The sequence below is a fragment of the Macrobrachium nipponense genome, chromosome 5, assembly GCF_015104395.2.
Source record: "Macrobrachium nipponense isolate FS-2020 chromosome 5, ASM1510439v2, whole genome shotgun sequence".
NCBI classification, from domain to species: domain Eukaryota; kingdom Metazoa; phylum Arthropoda; class Malacostraca; order Decapoda; family Palaemonidae; genus Macrobrachium; species Macrobrachium nipponense.
The window spans coordinates 50039528-50052000 of NC_061107.1; the positions used below are offsets into that span (position 1 = coordinate 50039528).

Consider the following 12473-nt stretch of genomic DNA (forward strand, 5'->3'; position numbering starts at 1 on the left):
GGTATGCAGTATAGTGCTATAGAATTTACTGTACAGTAGTACTGTACAGTACACTATAGTATTATAAATACTGTAAAGTGAAAAAAGCCTAGCTTTAATCCTTTGGGTGTCTAGAGTAAAGATATAATAAGGTTTTATACAGTGTACAGGTAGCTGTAGTGTTCAAGTTACGATAATTCATCTTATGATAATCCGATTTTATGAGAGACCAAATTACAATAGCCTAACTTTATCCCATCTTCTAGTTACATAAGTTCAAAAACAGCAAAAGAGAATGATAAAAGTATGGTTTTAACGTTATACTCATTGCGTAAACATGTACAGCCATGAACAACCGAACGAGAAACCACCTTTTTTTTTTTCTAAGTACAACCGAATTGGATAACATCCATTTGGCTTGTATTTCAATCATCATACTGTAGTACATTATTACCGTAGTTGTTATAAATGACATTATGTAGAATAGAACTGAGATATCTTATTGTAATAACTTTATTCGCTATAGATCAAAGATCAATATAGATCAAAGAACAATCTTGAAATAAACTGTTAAATTTAAACATAGTTATAACTGAAGCTGAAAAAACTGTTCAAGCTGCTAATCCCTATTATTGTGCATCGGCAACAAGGAAAAACTCCAGTAAACGTATGCCATCAAACACAACGTAGATAAAATTGAGATAAAATCATTTTAATTAAAACTACTGTGCTTGCTTGAAAGAACACATTTTACTGTTGGTTTCATGCCAATATAAGATAAATAACGTAAAGTTCGTATTACGATGATATAAAAGGAAAATTGCGAATGGAATAACGTAATTTTTTTACTTAATAAACATGGCGCCAACATAATCTGTTAACAAACAAAAAATTAGTTCACAATCACAACGAGACATAATTCAATTCCTATTTCCACCTAAAAACACATCGTATATGGAAAAATAACCTTGTCTCATATAAGTCAAGTATCTAGATATTCATTAATGCTAACTAGAAGCAAGAAAATTCGCTCAGAATTGCGTTAGATATGGCGAAATAAACTCGTATTCGCCATCAGCTGATTTTAAACCAAAACATTGGCCGCTCCGTGGAATAATGGCTTGGATTTGCTGTAGTATTTTAAATTACAATAATATGAGAATACTACAGTGGTACCTCAACATACGAAAGGCTCAACATTAAGAAAAACTCGAGATACAAAAGCAAATACAAAGATTTTTGTGGCTCTACAAAAACTCGCGCGCTGCCAACTGAGTAGACTCGCCACCATCCTCCTGCTCTCCCATTGGTTCCTGATGCTAATCACCACCATAAGATCTTGCTCTCCTATTGGTCAGCATCTCTCCCATCGTGCTCTACGTAGCGGCGTGCTTTTTCGGCCACTTTGCAGCATCATCGGTATTGTAAGCACGCGGAATTCGTTCATTCTATACGATTTCATTTATTAACGTAAATTCGTTAGTGATTTCGTTGTAGTACTACTTTATTGTGTTGTGCAAGAACTTTACTTCATATGTATACGTACTACATAACTTAATTACGTACAGTATATACGTAGTCATGGGTCCCAAGAAAGTTGAAGTACGAAAGAAGAGGATGCTTTCTTTGGAGACAAAGATGGAGATAATTAAAAAGTATGAAGCTGGCATGCGATTGAGTGTGATCGCTAAGGAATACTATGACCGAAATCCGTCGACAACAGGCGCCATCCTTAAGCAGAAAGATGGCATCAAAGCAGCTACACCTTCCAAGGGCGTGACTACTTTGTCTAGCAAAAGGAGTCACATGCACGATGAGATGGAAAGGCTGCTTCTTGTCTGGATAAAAGACAAAGAAATCGCTGGCGATACGATAACGGAGACGGCAATCTGCCACAGGGCCAGCGCTATTTTCGGCGATTTGATTGCCCAGGCTGAAGACGACGGAGGAGAAGGGACATCAACGCCAACCCCAGAATTCAAGGCTTCTCATGGGTGGTTTGAAAAATTCCGTAAACGGACTGGCATCCATTCAGTGGTGTGGCATGGGGAGGCTGCCAGCTTGGACATGAAAGCAGCCAAAGCCTTTATTAAGACGTTCGACGAGATGACAATCAAGGAAGGCTACAGTTCTCAGCAAGTCTTCAACTGTGATGAGACTGGCCTTTTTGGGAAAAAAATGCCTCGTTAGACGTACATCACGCAGGAAGAGAAGAAGCTACCCGGGCATAAGCCTATGAAAGACAGGCTTATGCTCGCACTTTGTTCGAACGCCAGTGGGGATTGCAAGGTGAAGCCCCTACTTGTCTATCATTCTGAGACTCCTCGAGCCTTCAAGGCCCACAAAGTGCTTAAGGAGAAGCTTCCAGTGATGTGGAGGGCTAATGCGAAAGCCTGGGTAACGAGACTTTTGTTCACCGAGTGGGTAAATCTGTGTTTCGGCCCGACAGTGAAGAAATTCTTGGAAGAGAAGTGCCTCCCTCTGAAATGTCTGCTGTTGTTGGACAATGCCCCTGCTCACCCTCCTGGCCTCGAGGAAGATATCCTAGCGGAGTATTCGTTTATCAAGGTTCTTTATCTTCCGCCTAACACCACCCTTCTCCTCCAGCCCATGGACCAGCAAGTGATATCGAACTTCAAGAAGCTGTATACAAAACATCTTTTCAAGAGATGTTTCGACATCACCGATACCACAAACCTCACCTTCTGTGAATTTTGGAAGGAGCATTTTGATGTTGCTATAAGCATCTGACGCATCGATCAAGCTTGGCAGGAGGTTTCGAGGTGAACCTTGCATTCTTCGTGGAGGAAACTCTGGCTTGATGCCGTATTTGCCCGAGACTTTGAGGGATTCAACGTAGGCGAAGCTGGTGCTGCAGATTCAGGAGCAGCTGACGATCCTGAAACAGTTTTGCAACCATATCTTGAGGAGATCGTTGCACTTGGCAATTCCATGGGGCTGGTCGTCGACAAGGATGATATCAATGACCTTCTCGAGGAGCACCAAGAGGAGCTTACGACGGATGACCTGAAGGAGTTGGAGGCCATGCAACATAATGTCATTCAAGAAGAGTTCTCTAGCAGCGGCGAGGAGGAGGAGGACGACCCTATGACAACGGCAGAAATTAAGGATGCTCTAGCTGCTTTTCATAAGGTAGAATCATTTGTAGAAAAGAGACACCCCGAAAAGGCTTACACAGGTCGTATGCTTACGTAGTTCGATGACGCTTGTCCGAGTCGTTTCGAAAAGCAGGCAGAAGCAATCTTCCTTGGATAGTTATTTTTTAAAGAGGCCTTTAGTACTAGCAGGAGTAAGCAAAAAGGAAGATCCAATTGGTACTACAAAAAAACAGAAAGTTGAAAGTGGTGAAGAAATTGAAATTTTGTATAAATAAGAAAAACGTAAAGTATAAAAAAGTAAAAACAAAATGTAAAAATCAAAAAGACAAAAAATTAATTTATTTTAAAGTTTTTGTAAAGTTAAGTGTTACACTTTTGTTAGTGTGTTTCGTAAAGTTTTGTGTATGTTTCCCGACATTTTTTAATGTGTTTCGTAAAGTTAAGTGTACTTACTATAAGAAGTTTTCTGCTGTTTGTCCTCCTCCTCTGTTGCCACTTTCGGAGATAGCCTCACTCGAAAGGTAAGGTTCCACATTTTACTACATACGTACGTATGTACGTGCAGTATTTCTTGTATACCATGTACACTAATACACTTTATTTACAGGTACATACATATTAGTACTAGTAAGTATTAAGTTAGGTATTGAATGGTCCAAATTGTTGTAGTATTTCATTGTTTATGGGTCAATTTAGCTTTATTATGAAATTTACTGGGGTGTTTTTGTAGGGCTTGGAACGGATTAGCCATTTTACATGTAAAATGCGGTTCAAGATACGAAAAGCTCATGATACAAAAGCCACCTTGGAACGAATTAATTTCGTATCTCAAGGTACCACTGTACATACAATATTATTGGATACAGTGAAGTAATATTGTATAACTTTTTAAAGGATTTATGGGAAAGATCCATAACTAATAAAATAACACCATGTATTTTTCGGAACATTGGTGGACAAGCATGAACATGAAAAAACATCCTCTGACGTGAAGGGTAGTTACAAAAACTGCCTTAATTTAAATCATATATATGTATAAAAATAAAAATACCCTATACGTAATATATTTTCATACACATTTCAAACTTAAAAGCATGAATATTTATAAAATCTACACATCGATTGCTAAATTTGCACTCTTTTAAACATGATATTTTCGGAAGAGCGGCACGCAGCGGCTTACAAGAACGAAAATAAAAAAACATCGTATTTGATAACATGAAGGGCAGTTTCAAAAGCTGCCTTTGTATCATATTTCTGCACAGAAATAAAAATACCCTATACGTAATACATTTTCATACAAATTTTGAACATAAAAGCATAAACATTTATAAAATCGACACATCGATTGCTAAATTTGCACTTTTTTTTTACTTGATATTTTCGGAAGAGTGGCAGGCAGTGGCTCGCAAGAAAGAATATGAAAAAACATCCTCTTTGACAATGTGAAGGGTAGTTTCAAAAGCTGCCTTTGTATCATATTTCTGTGCAGAAATAAAAATACCCTATACGTAATACATTTTCATACACAGAAATAAAAATGCCCTATACGTAATACATTTTCATACACATTTTAAACATAAAAGCATGAACATTTATAAATCGACACATCCATAGCTAATTTGCACCTATGTAACTCGATATTTTCGGCATAGAACAGCGTCAGAGGCATATATTTTACCCTGATACCTATGTAATAACTCTCCATAAAATTGGTTAATATCATTTGCATAACCTTTATGGTCTGAATGGCATTTCTACAAATGTGTATGGACTCGTTAGACATAACGGCGCTAGCGGTGCTGTTGACTGAAAATTGTGCCGTAAAAATACCTTAAAATGCCTTATTTTATTTAATGAATATTTTTGACGACAGCTGTAAAACTGATTTGCCGCTAAGCGATTGCGCCATTAACCGCAGGCCACCTGTACTAGGAATGACATAGCTAATCACTTCATTCTGTTTTATGCATAATGTCCATCAGAGGGGAGGTATCTGGGCTCCGATTATATAATAACTGGGTAAGTAAATACAAAACCTTATTTCATTATAAAAATATTTTTGTATATGAGACTTACCCAATAATCATATAACTGATTCTAACTGATTCCTCATTAAAAGGAAGTGGGATCATGGACATATTCTACTCCAAAGCATTAAGTCATGTAATAAATTGAAATAGAAAAGTTGCTAGCATTGAAACAACAAAACGTCATTTTTAACAGTTAAGAGAGCCATAGCAGAGGAATACTGCCTCTGATTGGTGCTCATCCTAACTTGTACTGGCGTAGCAGAAGAGCCAAGTATCGCTTCCTACCCGTCTCTGTTTAAACGTGTTGTCTTCAATTTTATATGGACATCATGTTTGAGACATACTCAGTATTGTGGAGTATTTTTTTGGCCTACTTTGAAGCAAAGCTAGGGTGTAAGAACAGCCTATACCTCCTTAGGTTTCATACATTATTTGCTCTGTACGCCCATTCTGTCATCGAAATAGCAGAGGCTTTAGGGATCTTCGCTTCTTACTATTCTTTTTATATAAGCTTAAAAAGTGTAGACATTTTTCAATACTTTGCGATTATTTTTAGTGACTGGCATGGCGCAGAAGGAAGCACAGGATGTTCTGTTATGTCTTCACCTTTTCAGTAAGGCGCTGAGTTTGGAGAGCCATGGGGTACAGTGTACATGGTGCACCCACCACTCTCAGTGGATGGGGCATGACTTTAATTCAGTGTAGGTGTCAGTGTTTTATGGTTGTTTTTATTTTGGTGCTGCGCCCAGGGCAAGTTCCCCCTACTAAGGGGGAACTTGCCCTGGGTTACAGCACCTACAATGCTGATCTGGAAGAAGAAATATGACACCAACAATGCAAAATAATCAATATTTGAAGGTTTTTTTGATGAAAAATGCAATAAGAAGGTAGTTTACATAGTTTGTAGGCGTCGTAACGCTGGAACATGCGTTGTAACCCTGGAAATAATTTCTTATGAATATAATTGAAAAGCGCCTTAACCTCAGAACGTCGTGAGCCGAACCCGTCGTAACCCGGGGACTGCCTGTATATATATATATATATATATATCATATATAGTATATATACAGTGTTCCCCCCGTATTCGCGGGGGATGTATACCAGGGACCCCCCCCCCCCAAATTGCGCAAACCCGCGAATAGTTAGAACTCTCCTCTAAAAATCCCCATATCTGCCTATCTTGAAAGTTTAAATACCAAATGTATACTTAAAGTATCATCCTACATCAAAGATACCATTGAATTGGTATTATTAATGTCATTCCAAAGTCATCTTAAACATTTTACCATTAGAAATATATAAACAGCCAATAACAGAGAGAGAGAGAGAGAGAGAGAGAGAGAGAGAGAGAGAGAGAGAGAGAGAGAATAACTCCTTACGATATCAATACATTGATAAGAACTTCTATAGGCAACACTTATTTTCTCCATCCCAATAAATATACATATTCTATTCCAGAGAAGGGAGAAAGAGAGCACTGAACAATTATGTTTGTCTGTATATCAATTCTTTTGCTGAAGAGAGAGAGAGAGAGGAAGAGCGGAGAGAGAGAGAGAGAGAGACAAGAGAGAGAGAGAGAGTAGAGAGAGAGAGAGAGAGAAACACCAAATGCAAACCTTATGTAACATCCTACATCAAATTTACCTTAAATTATTATCATATTAATGTATTAATCTTAGAGACTGTATCAATATAATTTCAAAGTAATCCTAAACATTAGCACCCTTAAAGGTATATACGTACGTACATACATACATACATACTTCTAACACTTGCAGCAGAGAGAGAGAGGAGAGAGAGAGGAGAGAGAGGAGAGAGGAAGAGAGGGAGAGAGATAGAGAGAGAAGAGCGAGAGTAGTAGAGAGAGAGAAGAGAATAGGAGAGAGAGAGGAGAGTTTTGTACTTACAGTATTTAAAAGAGTAGAATGGAAAGATTATTGTATTTAAAATATTCACATATGGATTTTGTAATTACATTTATAGTATTATTATTACACATAGTATAGTACGTATTATTATTGGAAAATATTAATAATAAACTTATTACAATGCATGTACTACCATAAAAAGAATCTCCTCAGTAAGAGAGAGAGAGAGAGAGAGAGAGAGAGATATTGCATAAAAACCATTAAATTCGTTGACCATTGTATGGCACTGTTTCCCAGCTCCTAGCGTCACTGGAGTTACGAGAAGGTAGGGAAATTGATACAGAAAAAGACGGAGGGAAGAATTTTCATTTGAAGTTAGTTATATTATTATTATTTGAAAATATTAATAAACACATGCATCTACCATAAAAATTCTCTTATCACAGTAAAAGAGAGGAGTTATCCTTACATAAGTGAAGCGGAAAGGTCATTTTTATCTCTTTAAAATACTACCACATACGAATTTTGTAATTACAGTTTTTATTACTTTATTATTATTATTATTATTATTATTATTATTATTATTATTTTATTAACAGAAAAATATCAATAAACATTTTACATACTAGTACCGTAAAAAATCTTTCATCTTAGTAAAGAGAGAGAGAGAGAGAGAGTGTGTGTTTATCTCTGTTCTCTCAGAAAATACTTATATCGCTTCTAGCGAAACAGAGGGAGGGAGTTACCACTATGACATACATATCCTGTGTGGCAAAAGGTGGAGAGAGAGAGAGAGAGAGAGAGAGAGAGAGAGAGAGAGAGAGAGAGAGAGAGAGAGAGAGAGAGAGAGGAGTTATCCTTAATTAAAAGAGTGAAATGGATAGATTATTGTATTTCTTTAAAATACTATCACATAATATGATATTGTTATGATACAATAAAGTTTGTTCATACTTACCTGGCAGATATATATATAGCTGTATTTTCTGAAGTCCGACAGAATTTTAAAAACTTCCGACACACGCAGTGGTCGGCCAGGTGGTTAGTACCCATTCCCGCCGCTGGGAGGCGGGTATCAGAACCATTCCCATTTTCTATTCATAATTTTTATTTCCGCCACTGTCCCCTGAGGGGAGGTGGGTGGGTACTTGATTATATATATCTGCCCAGGTAAGTATGAACAAACTTTATTGTATCATAACAATATCATTTTGTTCATGAAACTTACCTCCTGTCAGATATATATATAGCTGAATCCCACCTTTGGAGGTGGGAAGGGACAGAATAGAAGGATTTTAGGAAACAAAATGCATGCAGATGATTTACATCTTGGTTCCACCTGTTAGCATAGCTGGCTTCGTGGTTACTGCCACGTAAGTCTGCTTGTGCTACTAGAGTTGCCAGCGAGGTAGAGACCTTATATAGCTGGTGCACTCCAGATGATCTGTCAACAGGGGCGAGACCACGACGTGACTAGACCATATTGACCATACCATGAGGGCTAAGAATTAAAAAAATAAAATATATATATATATATATATATATATATGTATATATATATATATATATATCACCACCTGACCAACCTAGCCAAAGTTAAGGTGTTTAATTTAACTAAGGCTTAAGAGTTAAGAAGTCGCCGTTGTCGGCGACTCATCAACTAAATTAAGAGCTCTTCCTAACCATTTTCTACAGGATAGGATGAGTGGTACTTCTTGCCCCCAAGATTGTGTCTGCAGACACGTATGGCCCTAGCGAGCAGCAGATCTCATATGCCATCTTCACATCTCGCAGGGAGAGTGTGAAGTGAAACACAGAGTTGCTTCGCTAAAACATGGTACTCAGGATGTTTACTGAGTTGCCATGCTCTGTGAAAGATGCTTCCGAGGTCCGCGCCCTCACCTCGTGAGCATTTAGATAAAAAGATTTCAAATCTTTGTGCAAAACACAATGAAGGAGCATTTTTGAAAGAACTCCTTAACACTAAAGCCAGGGTGTTCTTCGATATGGGCAAGTCTGGTCTTTTCGGAACACTGCAGATTGCCCGAATGACTTCGACTTTCTTGAGTTTTATGTAGATAAAACTTGAGAGACCCGACAGGGCACAGGACTCTCTCTGGCTCCTGCCCACTAACTTGTGCCATCCTTGCTTCCAAGCTCCTGCCCAAGGAACAAAACGGGTTTCCATTCTTAGGCCACAACGGAAGGCTTAGAGAGCACACCGCCTTGTCTTCTCTAAAGCCAAAACTTGTGACGATGGCTTAAAATTTCACTAACCCTCTTTGTCGTATCTAGGGTGGTTAGAAGAAGGCCTTCCTGATCACATGCAAAAAGTTAACAGGTAGGAGAGGTTCGAATGCTTTAACATCAAGAACTTCAGACTACGTCTAAGTTCCATATTGAAAGCTTCGATCTGGACATGCACAGTCAGTCCGTCTGTACTAAAGTCAGGTGACCGACCAGTTGACCAGTCAGACGAATCAAGGACAGCAAGGCTGTACCCTGAAGACCATAAGGCACTATTCTTCGCTGAAGGATGAGTGTCTGGACTGCCTGGGCGATTCAATCTAAGCAAACCTTGGGGGTGTATCAACGCCAACCCAACCGTCGTCAGCGAATCAACTCCTGACTCGAGCGTCTGGTGCCAGGAGAAAGGAGCGAGGAGCAAAAAGGCGATTCAGTCCCGAAGGAAGAATGCCTGACAGTCCAACCTGGTCTCCATGTTACACGATCATCGGGGGTGTATAAACGCAACTGACTTCGTCAACAAGAAACTCAGGGCTACTATATGTCGCCTGATCTCGCACGAGTGTCTGACTCCGAGAAAAGGAAAACAGGTGAGACAAAAAGTAGATGGTGAGCGAGTTTCGAGATTCCACAGAACTCAAAGATCGTGAAGGCTTTGTTGTTTGACAGACGCAAATCTCTAGCCCAGGCCCCAAAGGCCGTCACAACATATTTGCATATTCTTTAATAGTTGTGACTGCCAGCTTATCCATTCTTCAGACGGAAAAGGAAGACGGTAATCTTATTCCTATCAACCTCTCGATAGTCTGAACGTAGTCAGACTCAGAGCGGAGAGGTTATAGGTACCTTTCGAGTTAGAGTAGACCGACTCTCTCGGAAAAGGTCCTTGGAAAGTGAACTAGGAAGTATGTGACCTCTGTGAATCCAGGATTCTGAAGGCCAACATGGGGCGATCAGCGTCATTGTCGCTCCCTGTGACGTCATAAATCCTCTATTACATTTCCTAAGCGATTGAAAAAGGGGAAAAAAGAGACTAAACATCCATCCCCGTTCAATATCATAGGATGGCGTTTAATGTACCGATCCCGGATCGAGAATAAGGGAGCAGAGAAGAAGCCGCCTCTTCGTCCTCAACATATCGAAGAGGAAGAATGAAAGGGCGTCCCTAAAGTCTACACAACTCTCAACTTACTTCTAAAGAAAGATTCCACTCGGAGTGAATAGTTGCTGCCGTCGATCGAGACGATTCGTACGGACTTTGCAATCCTGTAACGAACCTGTAGAGGATCGTTACATTTTACGCCTGTTGTTATAATAGGCTCTTTCTCGTAAACTCGAACAAGGACCGAGAGAAGATACTTCTTAAGATATGAGAGAGCTGTGGAATATCAGAGTTGATCTGGACCACTGTTCCCAAAAACTCTGTTTCGAGGACTGGAGGGACTGCCGAATCGCTTGACTTCTTTCAGATTAAGATCCAGGACATCTGAAACCCTATCCAGATGTCGGCACCTTCTTTCTATCACCTCAGGTGATAGACGCAATGAGAGATGTTCAGAATCATTGCTAGATCTTGAATAATATTTCAGTTTCCCGGTAGGAAAAAACTGTGGTCTGAATTGCAGTCTATTCGGGGAAACAAACTTCTTCAGGAAGGAAATGGTCCCAGCAAGCTCATCCATTCCCTCCCCAGAGTATGCTTACTTCCCTAAATAAGGCTGCGCTTTGCCTAAGCAGGAGAGCAAATAAAAGTGCAATGTTTGCGGTAGACTCGTAGTTCCATACCGTGCGGTAACGAGCACCAAAAGGATTAAGAGATAACTCGTTGAACATAGTAAGGCAAACGAATGCAACGTTTATTCATTCACGTCCCGTAAGAAATCCCCTCAATCTTAGGCTAAAGTCCGTGATTGTAGACAGAGATATACAGTTAGTCAGTCAATCCCGCAGGAGAGACGTAAACCGTCAGCACAGATACGGTTAGTCAGTCAATCCCGCAGGAGAGAGAGACGTAACCTACCGCGCATGACAGCGCACGATCTGTTACTGAATACTGGCTCGGTTGGACAGTTGGACTGGAGGACAGACAGCGTGACAGCAGCAGCAAGCAGCTTACGAACGTCGTCTCTTAACTTTATGTCTGGGTTGCCAGCTACCCTATTCTACGAAGAAATAGGTCCGTTATTTTTTGAGCAGAAAGACTCTCAAGCTGGTATATTAAGCGAAACAGAAAACGCTAAATATAGATGCGTTTGTGTCGTCAGAACAATACCATACAACTGTAAAAAGATAAATCGGAAACTCCTGTTAGGCTGCAGGGAGTAACGATTAAATGTCCTTAAAATAGACAATAGACCTCTCGGTTGCCATCCGAAAGAGGTAACTACAGCAAGCGTATATGACTTGAACCAACCAGAAGTAAAATAACGCAAGGCAAAAAATGAAATTATATCACAATAAAGTTTGTTCCTACTTACCTGCAGACATATATATAGCTGAATTCGGAAATACAGCTACATACATATCTGACAGGCAAGTTTCATGAACAAAACTTAAGAGAATCGAAGCAGTCGAAGCAGTCAGCTCAAAGCTTCTTATGTTATTGGACATAAGCGTTCATTGACGTAGTCTACAAGTCTATTTCTTGTACGAGTCTGCGAATGACGAATGAGAGCTCTTCCGAATCTTGGTCAATAAGAGCTTATTCGCTTAGCAATATCAAGTTAATGAGATGTTTGTCATGAGAACTAACCCATTTACGGGACAAAGAGATATTTTGTCAAAGAGGGATACTTACTTGACAAAACGAAAGTATATTGTCAATGGGGGAAAGTCACTGAATTGACAAAACGTAATCCAGGGAGTCGAGCAATTATTTTTCCGATTCCCGTCTCAAACGAGGAAGGGGCAAGAATCCTGTTAAGAGATTGGGCTTACGGCAAGTAGGACGACGATGTTCAATTCGGCAGCGTAGTCCCGACTAGAAACTAACAAAATCTATCATCTGAAAAACCCTTTCAGATGGGCTAAAAAAGCTTGGAAAATTATCCTGGGAAGAGGAAGAAACTCTCCAACCAGCTTCCTCTCCCGTATCACAACTAATGCCTGCTAAAGCTTAAAATTATTGGCAGTATGGCAAAGGAAGTCCTGTCTTGCGCTTTCCTGAAGACGTCCTTTTGATGAGTGCCTTTGCAAGAATCCTACTGAACGTTGCCGAGAGTCCTGAC

The 12473-nt window shown here is 39.6% G+C and overlaps 1 protein-coding gene across 2 annotated transcripts in view; it reads right to left on the minus strand.

The window, feature by feature from the left end:
* The window catches only part of LOC135215292 (vacuolar protein sorting-associated protein 16 homolog), a 252663-nt gene that overhangs the window by 191074 nt on the left and 49116 nt on the right, over positions 1-12473 (minus strand). The window lies entirely within an intron of this gene.